The sequence below is a fragment of the Salmo trutta genome, chromosome 19 (assembly GCF_901001165.1).
Source record: "Salmo trutta chromosome 19, fSalTru1.1, whole genome shotgun sequence".
NCBI lineage: Eukaryota > Metazoa > Chordata > Actinopteri > Salmoniformes > Salmonidae > Salmo > Salmo trutta.
In genome coordinates, this window is record NC_042975.1 from 45,829,460 (window position 1) to 45,838,219 (window position 8,760).

Here is an 8,760-nt window from a genome sequence, read left to right on the forward strand (position 1 = left end):
CATATTGTGCTGTTTGCGTATTGTCTCGCTTGTGCGTAGAACCTGAATGGCCAATTCTCAGGTAACAATTTTAAGAGGACGCCACTGGATAGGTTTGAACATGAGAAAATCATACAGGTCCATTGTCTTTCACCATCATTAGCCCCTCTGTGACCTCTGCCTGTGAATTTTCTCAGTCCAGCATGTATACATGGATCGGATCTGGAACTCAAACAGAGTATGCAGGGTTGGGGAGTAAATGACATGTAATCTGATTACAAACAAACCAGATACTTACCAGCTAAAATATTGTAGTTCGATTAGATACTTTTGAAAAACTAGATTACTTGATTACTTTCTGTTCTCTCAATGACATTCAATTCAGCATTGAAAAAAGGTGCAAGTTTAAGTTTATTCCACCTGAGCGAGTCTGACCACTGACACGCCAAATGTGTTTATTGTATCATTTTTGTCTTCTAAAGCCTCTTAAGGGGAAAGTCCTCTAAAAGTAATCAGATTGTTTGGGTATGGAGAAGTTACATTACTGATATTCAGACAGGTGATTAGATTACATTTAGAAAGTAACCTACCCAACCCGAAGAGTATGTAGTGGTGTGTTGCAACACTTTTGTAACCTACCTGTTTATTGTCATGTTACTGGATATAGCTCTTCCTAGCTACTGATGCGCGGGTAAGGAATTGCCACAAGAATGACTCAGGTTTGATGGAAATTTACTGAAGGAACTTCTCAGATAATACAGGTATGATGATGATGGGAATTCACATGAAGATACTGGCATTCAGTAGATATTATTATACAATTGGAAATAACACAGGCTATGTCTATGTCCTCTTGCTCGGGCACAGAACGATGACCATGCGATGAGCAAACCTTCAACTACAGTGGAAAATACTAGACAACTGGCTGACTTAAACATGGCACGCCCATTAACCAATGAGCGGCTATCAATGCATACAAAACGTGCAGCATAGAAGACATGGGGACAAGGGCTATGCCATCTGTACTACACTAACCCCCTCCAGGAGTACCGAGTTCCTTCGGTACAGGTGACTAAGTTACCGGCTTAAACAATAAAGATTAATAAACAAAGTCCACAGTCTCTCTGACTTATAACTTGACTGGAAACTACACAGTCCACGTTCTTTCTTTTCCTTATTTAACTACTGTTGTATCTCACAGGTTTGTGAACCTTTTGTACATGCAGTGTCGTCTTCACTGTCTTGTTTTCCGTCGGGTCTTCGTCCGTGACTGACGTTTCCACTTTTTTGTGTTTTGTACTGTCGACGACAGCGTGCAGCAGGTTACCGCTTCTTTTCTTTGTTTTCCTGTTTGGCTCCTGTTCAGGAGTCTGAAGCTGTGTCGCTGCCATCTGGTGGTGGCTAAGGTAGTTGCTGAGGTTCCAGGTGTGTGGGTATCTCAGTGCAGACTACACTGCTGTAGGACCTGATTCATTTGTCGCCTGACCCACGCCTGGATAACCTCACTATCATAGGGCTTGAGGCGGTCGTGGTGCATTATTCCTCTGTGTCGTTTTCCTTGCATCTCATACAGCACAGGGCCACGACATGCAGAGACCACGTAGGAGGCCTTCCAGGGTGCTTGGAGTATATTTTCTTTTGACGCTGCTCAGAGATGCTCCTTTGAAGTTCTGTGTGCTTCCGTTAGACCTTCTTCCAGGTTGTAGAGGAACGCTGGGACTTCCATCCTGTCAGACCTGTCCTCTGCTGCATCAGACCAGATATCCCGAGGTTGATGGGCCTCTTGTTTCCGGAAATACACGACCGATCAAAAGTTTTAGAACACTTACACATTCAAGGGTTTTTCTTCATTTTTACTATTTTCTACATTGTAGAATAATAGTGAAGACATCAAAACTATGAAATAACACATATAGAATCATGTAGTAACCCAAAAAGTGTTAAACAAATCAAAATATATTTTATATTTGAGATTCTTCAAATAGCTGCTCTTTGCCTTGATGACTGCTTTGCACACTCTTGGCATTCTCTCAACCAGCTTCATGAGGTAGTCACCTGGAATGCATTTCAATTAACAGGTGTGTCTTCTTAAAAGTACATTTATGGAATTTCTTTCCTTCTTAATGTGTTTGAGCCAATCAGTTGTGTTGTGACTAGGTAGGAGTGGTATACAGAAGACAGCCCTATTTGGTAAAAGACCAAGTCCGTATTATGACAAGAACAGCTCAAATAAGCAAAGAGAAACGACAGTCCATCATTACCTTAAGACATGAAAGTCAGTCAATCTTGAAAATCTCAAGAACTTTGAATGTTTCTTCAAGTGCAGACACAAAAACCATCAAGCGCTATGATGAAACTGGCTCTCATGAGGATCGCCAAAGGAATGGAAGACCTAAAGTTACCTCTGCTGCAGAGGATAAGTTCATCAGAGCTACTAAAGGACACCAATAAGAAAAAGAGACTTGCTTGGGCCAAGAAACATGAGCAATGGACATTAGAACGGTGGAAATTTGTCCTTTGGTCTGGAGTCCAAATTGGAGATTTTTGGTTCCACCCGCCATGTCTTTGCGTGGGTGAATGGATGATCTCTGCATGTGTATTTCCCACCGTAAAGCATGGAGGAGGTGTTATGGTGTGGGGTGCTTTGCTGGTGACACAGTCTGTGATTTATTTAGAATTCAAGTCACACTTAACCAGCATGGCTACCACAGCATTCTGCAGCGATACGCCATCCTGTCTGGTTTGGGCTTAGTAGGACTATCATTTGTTTTTCAGCAGGACAATGACCCAACACACCTCCAGGCTGTGTAAGGGATATTTTACCAAGAAGGAGAGTGATTGAGTGCTGCATCAGATGACCTGGCCTCCACAATCCCCCGACCTCAACCAAATTGAGATGGTTTGCGATGAATCGGACTGCAGAGTGAAGGAAAATCAGCCGACAAGTGCTCAGCATATGTGGGAACTCTTTCAAGACTGTTGGAAAAGCATTCCTCATGAAGCTGGTTGAGAGAATGTCAAGAGTGTGCAAAGTTGTATTCAAAGCAAAGGGTGGCTATTTGAAGAATCTCAAATATAAAATATATTTTGATTTGTTTAACGCTTTTTTGGTTACTACATGATTCCATGTGTTATTTAATAGTTTTGATGTCTTCACTATCATTCTACAATGTAGAAATTAGTAAAAATAAAGAAAGAGTATGTATTCTAAAACTTTTGACTGGTAGTGTAGAACACCAGAAAAGGGCCTAGTATGTCCACATGGAGACGATCCAGAGGTGCTCCAACCTGGTAGTTTTGAAGCTTCACTCTTTCAGTGGGACCTGCAGCTTTCTGAGAATTGCAGTGCTGACATCTCTGTATAAACAGGTTGACATCTCCTCCCATCCCATACCAGCGGTAGCCAGTTCCTCACTGTAAAGTGGCTGTAGCCAGTTTACAGTTGGAGCTTCTAGCGTTGTAGCATCTGGCTGGCCGTCTTCCTGTGTTTGGTGGTTACTGGCTCTGTTGGGCTCCTTGGTCTCAGTCTCTCCAAGTCCAATGCACCTCAGCGCCAGCGGCACTACATCGTCTACATCAACCTTGAACCTTGCCAACGGTTCATGCAGTCTCTGGCAGTGTTTACAACCTTGGCATGGTAGGTCCGTTACATCCTTTGCTGCTTGATACCAGTCACATGCTCTGGAGCCGTCCCGTCTTGACATCGCATCGTCTTGACAGCCTGCTTGCTGTTCATTGTCAAAGTCATACTGGCTGAGCTCTTCCAAACATCGAGGTAGATGGCCTTCTGGGTGTTTGAACCGAAACAACTAAGTCAGGCAGCAGAGGTAATGAAGGAATTGGCGCGTGTAGCGGACAATGGCCAGTAACTCTCCTAGTGACACAGTACCTCTGCTGAGCTGGCATGAGCTGGGTGCTTGCATAGGTGATAACTCTCTTCTCCCCAATGTAGTTGCGACAGCACTGCTCCAATGTTGTGATTGGAGGCATCCGTGTCAAGGATGTACTTCCATTCTGCAGCTGGATACCCTAGTACTGAGGCTGTTATCAGTTTCTCCTTAAGCTGAGTGAAGGAATTCTGGTGCTCCTCGCCACAGGAACATAACTTCTTGAAGAGAATGTTGAGGGGGCTGGCCCGTTCTGCAAAGGCTGTAACAAACTTGCGGTAGTACTTGCATAAGCTTATGAAGGCTTGCACAGGGATGCAAACTAGTCACTTTACATCGCAGTTTTTAATCCGAAATAGGTGAACTACGTGATTCGTGTAGATCAGATAAAAACGGTTTCGGTGGCGGGGGACTTTGGATCACTACTGGCTGTAAGCGAACAAGTGATGCGCGTTTGGCGCAATACTGGCTGTATCCAAGGCTCAGCCAATCGTTCACATAACAGAATGCAGCGCTTGACTGAAGAGAGTATAGACAACCAATTTGCTAGTTACAGGATCAGCGCGCACTCTGGAAAGACAGCAGAGACTAGAAGGGCAGTTTGCCAGTTACAGCAGCTCGTCCCCTGAACGATAAGGACGAGAGGTAGGTGACAAGCCTGAACCAAGGAGATGGGGGTGAGGAAGTGTACTTCATGAGCTGTCACCGAAAAACAACTGGCATTTGGAAAGTTTGAGGTGAGGGAGAAAGTGTGGTGGAACAAGTATTGTTCGTATTTTTAAGTAACGTTATCTTGCTTGCTATTTGGATCGAGTCCTCCGTTAGCTATCCAGAGAAATGTTGAGTAACGTTAGCCAATTTAACTGATCAAATAATTTAGCATATGGTGTGGAAATGAACTGGCTAATTAACTCAGACAGATAGCGTTACAACATCAGATGAGCTAACATTAGTAAACGAACCAATTCGCTGTAGTATTAACTGGTATACGACTCCTTGCTGTTCCTCAAGTTATAATGCGTTACTTGCTTACTGGACCCTGGCAAAGCTAATGAACTAACTACTACCTGTGAACTAACGTTTTCTCACTAAAGTATGTGGTTAATTTTCACAATGAGAGAATTAGGTGAAAGGAGGCTTTGCTTGTTAATTTGACAAGTGGATTCAGGGATCAAGTGTAGCTGGAGCTGGGCCTGGCTTAAGCTGGATGCCACTATAGAGGTGAAAGGAACACCACACACTTTACCTTTTTCTCACTTTTTCAAGACAGTGGATAAAAAGGGGTATGCCAGGTGTACTCTCTGCCTGAAAGAGATCAATTATGCCAACAAAGGGTATCATGCTTTGCTGGCACATTGTAGAACAGACATCCACAGGCAGAAAGTGTACAATGTAATAATGTGCAGTGTAGCCCAAATATATTGCTTTTGTTGTGTTGAACTTGACAGTAACACTTGTGTGTGAGTGAGGGGGGATTATTACTTTTGCACACATGTAGCCTTGTGCACTTGATCGGTATCTACTATAGTGGCCAAATATTTTGAGCAAAAATAGAATTCCTGTTTGTGTCATTCAATTTCTACTTTAAGATGTTTTTTTCTCTAGTGCAATATTTAGATGTGTGGTCACAAGCGTTCTATTATAAAGGCTGTCATGGCTAACTGCAATATTAGTGTAGTGTTTTTTTTCTCAAGACTTGAATGTCATTTGCAGTAAAGTCTAGGCAACAAATAACATTGGATTGCTTTCTTGTTTAGCTGTGAGTTAGGTTCACATTAACCACGTTTTATTTTACTCAAGAGACTGATCATGTAGATCATATTGTTTGTTGTTTAATTAGTTGAAACCTGCATTTCCCACTAGCAGGGATTTTTGTTTGTTTGTTGCATTTTCGGTGCAAAAAAAGGTGTCAACTTTTTAGGCCCTCTCCAGTCCCTGCTTGCAGTTCTTGCACATTACTAGGAGGTTTCCAGGCTTGCATATCCTTGATCAGAGCAGGGTTGGGACATGCCTTCACAACTCATGACTTGGCCTAATAACAGGACTTCTTCCGTGAGCAGGTGACCCTTGGACGGCTTCAGCTTCAGTCCATAGCTGTGAAAACATTGGAAGACATGTGCAAGCCATTCTAGGCTCTCATCAACTCCTCTCCCCAGGATGATGATGTTATCTAGATAGATCAGTAGTGTTTCCCATTGGAGTTCATGGAGGACGCGCTCCATGGCCCTCTGAAACGTACTTGGGGTGTTGCAAAGGCCGAATGGCATACAGGTATACTCATAGAGCCGATATCTAGTGATAAACACCGTCTTCTCCCGGTCCTTTTCATCCACTTCTATCTTCCAGCAGCCAAATTGAAGATCTAATATGAAGAAGACATTGGCTCCTCCAAGGACATCAAGACTCTTCAATCTTGGGCAAGGGGTATGCATTCTTGGCTGTCAGGCTGTTGAGGCGGCAGTAATCGACACACCGGCGGACTCTACCATCCTCCCTATGAAACTAAGACGACATGGGATGCCCACTCTGAGGAGGACGGTGTGACGACACCTGCTTCCATCATGCCTTGAGGTGCATTTCCTCTTCTCCTTGGAACCCAAGAGGTGTCTGTCAAACCTGTTGACGTACTGGCCTAGCTGCTACAGTATCTATATTGTGGGTGACAGCAGACATGTAGCCTAAATCAGTGTTGGTTGTTGCAAAAAGGGACTTGCATGGATAGTTGCATTTGCAGCTCTCAACAGGTCCAGGCCGTGGAGGATGGAATCATGTATAGGGGCCACGTACACCTCCCATTCAAAGCTCCTGGTGCCGATCTGAAATGTAACTTTTAGTCCACCCATGGCAGTCATGTCTTTCCCTGAATCAGCATTCCGAAGGCGTGTCTTTGATAAAGGAATTTACAAGTTTAAAGTAATGACTAAAGAATTCCACCCTGAAACGTATTTAACTGTGTGAAATGTATTAGAATTGTAAGACTATAATCCAATAATGTGTGTGTAAGACAAGTTAAGACAAAAAACATTGTGTTACTCTGTAGCAATGTGAGAAATGTATAGTTGAGACAACAAAGGACAACTGAACTACAGATGACCTAGTTATAACTCTGTAAACTGACAACAGGAAAGAGGCCCCTTCCAAGGCCCCTCTAATCTAGAGAGGAGAGGAATGGCTAGAAATGGCTAGGCTTGAAGAAGATAATGAGAAACTATGTGTTAGTATTGTGGAAAAATACAGGCCACCTAAAGAGAGGTGGAGTTTCTACTGATGTGAGTTCATGTGTGTGTGTGTGGGTGTTATAAAAAGACTGTGTTTTCATTTTGAAGTCAGAGTACTCTCTGAATAAAGTATTGATCTATTGCAGACTGGGTCTTTGAATAATCCTTTATTAACCAGGGCATTACAATATCTGGGAATTATTTAAAGCTTGAGTGATAGTTGAGTTGGGATAAAAATGCTCGTGACAGTCTTCTTAAGAGCTGTCTTCTCACTCACAGGGAACTGCTGTTAAAGGCAGGGTAGCCTAGTGGTTAGAGCGTTGGACTAGTAACCGAAAGGTTGCAAGTTCGAATCCCCGAGCTGACAAGGTACACATCTGTTGTTCTGCACCTGAATTAACCCACTGTTCCTAGGCCATCATTGAAAATAAGAATTTGTTCTTAACCCACTTGCCTAGTTAAATAAAGGTGAACAAATAAATACAAATTCAATTAAAATGTCAGTGGTGTACCAGCTTAAATTGCAGTGGTCTGAAGGGATATGTCTGTTCTATGAATTATGATTGAAATGACACCCACCACCTTAATTTGTATTCAAGCGAATGCTGTGTCACAACCAATGATGGGCACAACACAAACACCTCAGACAATGTAAAATAGGGTCTAAGCTACAACATATGTGAAAATGAGTTCAATCAGAGCTTAAGTATTTTTTAATAAATATTTGATGTTAAAGGTAATTTTTTGTGCTTTTTAATAAAAACTGTATTTTTCAAGAAATGATCAAATAGTTTGAAAACCCTGTTTGTAAGCTTTCAAATTATATCAAACTCAATCATTTATATTTTTCAATGACATGGATGTCTCATGGTAGGGTGGGGTATGCAAAATAGGTAAACTTTGAACACTTCTTATCGCCTGAATGTTTTGGCATTCCGGTCCAAAAAGTCACTTTCTGACCACTTCTACCAAGAGCAAACATGTTTGGGAGGCTTCGTTCATTTGTAAAGGGGTGTAGTCAGAAAGTGATTGAATTCATATGGAACGACCAAGTTGTGAAGTATCCCTGCTATTCACAAATGGGGGGAAATTGGGGGGAGATTTCCAAATTGGAAATTGGGGGGAGATTTTCAAATGGGGGGAGATTTTCAGGAAAACGAACAATTTCTCTGCATAATTCATGTCAGAATGCTATTCCCTGCATACTGCTGCTTCTTTTACAGCTGTGGCTCTGAAGTTCTTAACATGTCATAAGTACTGTAATCTCTCATGCTGGCTGAGCCCTTGATTGATGTGAAAGCAATGCAGCCTCTCCCTGCCTCACAGGTGAGTAAACGTTGTGCAATGGACACTGGAAACTTTATCACAACCAATGAGGACCGTCGATGTGGTGGGGGCGTGTTCTATCTGCTGTCTCCTGAAGTCCACGGTCAGCTCCTTCGTTTTGTTGACATTGAGGGAGAGGTTATTTTCCTGGCACCACTCTGCCAGGGCCCTCACCTCCTCCCTGTAAGCTGTCGTTGCAAACTTAATGATTGAATGTGAGATGTGCACGGCCACGCAGTCATGGGTGAACGGGCGAGTACAGGAGGGGGCTGAGCGTGCAACTCCATGGGGCCCTCGTGTTGAGGATCAGCGTAGCAGAGGTGTTGTTGCCTACCTTCACCACCTGGGGT